This window comes from Athene cunicularia (genome assembly GCF_003259725.1).
Source record: "Athene cunicularia isolate RWA chromosome 10 unlocalized genomic scaffold, athCun1 chr10_part1, whole genome shotgun sequence".
Classification (NCBI taxonomy): Eukaryota; Metazoa; Chordata; class Aves; order Strigiformes; family Strigidae; genus Athene; species Athene cunicularia.
Window position 1 is genome coordinate 16,090,952 of NW_020799112.1, and position 3,034 is coordinate 16,093,985.

Sequence of the window (3,034 nt, forward strand, 5' to 3'; positions counted from 1 at the left end):
GGAGCAGCTGAATGTGATGGAAAAATACTGAGCAGGTGGGCCACGTGCCACCTCCCCGGCTAGTTTGTGATGCAGTCGTTCTCCCATCCCTCGCACTTGTCTCCTTACTTTGTCAGCTCCTCAGGACAGAGGCTGGTCTATTTAGAGATCTGCAAAGTGCCCATTACGCTTTTAGACACCATTTTCAGAAAAGACGTAAGAGTCCAAAGAGCACTGCACATCCAGATCCAGCATGGCTCTGCTGCCTGCAAGCCAATGCCTCGCTGGCACTGTGGGGAAGGCAGAGCAGGCAAAGAGGGGAAAGCACTGCTTTTATTTCCATCTGCAAAGCTTTCTTGTGCTCACATGTCACTGACAGGCACTTTGCTTATTTTCAGCTGGCAATCAAACCCTGTCATAAGAGATGTTTTCCCTTTTGCTCCTGCTACACTGGCAGGGATCAACACCCCAGCGTTTTCTCTGGCAAAAAGGTTTCCTCGGAGGTGCAAAGTCCCTGGGAGTCCTTCAGCACGGCGGCTTTGCTGAGCAGAAGAAAAGCTGGGCCAGAGGAAATGAAGCAGAAAAAGGGTTTGAGTTCCTTGTGGCAGCAACAGCCAAAAGAGAGAAGGATGTGAAGAACAAAAGGTGACTATCACCACGGTGTTGCATGGGGGTGTCTCAGGCTGGCTCAGCACCACATCGAGTTCTCTCTGCCTGGTACCTTTCCAATTGCTGGGTTCAAAAATGTGAAATTATTATCAGCCTTTTTTTCTGGCCTCGTTGTACAGAGGTAAGTGCATGCGCAAAGCCCAAGGCAAATCTGTGTGTTTTTCCCGTGCCTACAGTTTCCAGCAACATACATTTGGCTTTGTTTGCAGTAGCCACACTAAAGAGGGATCCTCCTGTCTCCGAAGCATTAGGGTGTTCCTGGGTCCCCCCATCCCATTTCTCTGCAGTAACATCAGACAGAAGCATCTGCTGGGCAGGACCTGCCAAAATCCCTCCCTATGAGGCTGGGAATGAAGCTCAGCTCTACCCAGCAACCTTCCTTTATGGGATGGTTTGGGCTACTGCTCAGATGGCATTTCCTGAGCATGAGCTGTTTGCTGCGAGTGGTACAGCCTGGCTCCTGGCACCTGGCCAGAGCACTCCACCTACGGCCCACACCACGACTCCCACAGCTAACCAGCCCCGCGGTGCTCACCATCACACCCGCTCAGCCTAACAACGTCAGCTCCCCGCACACTCAGAGGGAGGGCAGCTTCCTTTGCAAGCCACAGCTCGCAGGCTGTTTTAATAGCCCAAAGCTGGGTTTGTACTCTCCAAACATGCTTGATCCCTCCCAGCCATCTCTGCTCCTGCACCAGAAGGTGAAAATAGAAACCCCCAACATTGTCCAGAGCAAAACACCAACAGACTTGCATTGGTTCCTTCTTCCTTTTCTGGAGACACAGCACCTTTTCCACCACATCCCTTCTTGCAATAAGCACAGCTCAGGAGCTGGGCTCCCACTGCCACAGCCACCCATGAATTTGTGCTGCCACCTCTTCAGTCCCCTCTAGTTCTCAACTCTCATTCCTCACTGATGTATCTGAGCACCCCTGGTATAAAAGACCACCCTATGTTTCAGTTCTCAGCAAGCAGTGGGCAGCTAAGAGTTTGTTTTGCTTTGTGAAGGTGTGCTTAAGAAAGCTCTAACAGCTGAACTTCTCTCAGGGCACAGAAATCTCCAGCAGCCTCAAGGGTTTAAAATAAAAGCCTTGCCTGAAGGTTCAGATCTGGTTCGTGGTGAGTCTTCCTGCCTGGATCTGTGTTTTCCTGCCTGGATCGAAGGTGAGGAGCCAAGGTACACCTGGAATCAATTGGAGTGCAATTTTCTGTAATCACTTTAAAACACATTCTTCAAATACTTAGTTAAGAGGCTGATACCGGAAGTTTATCTACTAAGCCTATCTCACAGCTTGATCACAAGCATAACTCAGCTGCCTTCAGACATACCAAACCCCAGCCTGGCTGAGTCGCTGACAAGTTTAGCAACCACCATAAACCCTGGGTATTTTCACAGGGTTAATTAAAAGCTAAAGATAAGGAATACAGCTCTCATTTGACTGAGTGTTGTGGTATCACATCTGTAGCAAGTGAAGAGAACGCTCACAAAGGAGCTGCTGCTGCTGTTTCTGTTCTGCTGTCATTTCAGCTGTCCCCTCTCTACCCTTTCTCAGAATTCCCTCCTTCACCGTGACTCAGTCTACAGCAGTTAGTCATCTCTCCAGATACATAACTCTCTGGAAAATGTGACTTGCTCCTTGAGAGCTTTCTCTACGTAGGAAGCTCCAACTCCCTGTAAACAGAGGAAACAAAATGTCTGCAAGGGAAAGGATTTTTCCATCCAGTTATATAAAGCAACCATTAACATAGCTAGGAACAGTTGATGTTACTTACTAGCAACGTAACATGGCTCTTTTGGGACACTACAAGAAAAACAAGTTTACGAACATCACATTGCAGACATTTTTTTAATTCTATTATTTGTTTTCCTCCAGTGCCTCTCAGATGTGGCAGGCTCCATCTACCTCTGGATGGATTTCACTGTCCCTGTCACATGTCCCACTTGGTGGGAGGAAACAGGATGGGTGCTGCTGTGCCTCTGAGGGGCCGGGGGAAGACCCCTTCGCTCCTGCTGGTGAGGCCCAAGAGTTGATCCCAGCTTGCACCCCAGTGCCAGGTTTGCTGCACAGAGGTGGCCAGGGGGCCCATGGGACACAAAACCAACGTGTTGAAGGCCCAGGCACCATTTTTAAGATATCGTTCCTAAATGATTTTTGATGGTAATGTAGCATTATGTGACCAGTGTTCAGCACCTGGGCACACTCGGATTATCAGCGTCTTGCACCACGCTGGAGAGGTTTTTGGCCTCAGGACCATCAATCTCCATGTCACTGAGGGGCAAACATGCACCTCGGGTGGAACAGCTCCCCTGGCTGCCGTCCCCCGCGGCAGGGGTGTTGACTCCGACCGCAGGAAGCGACCAGTGGCGAGGCCGGTGCGTCAGGCC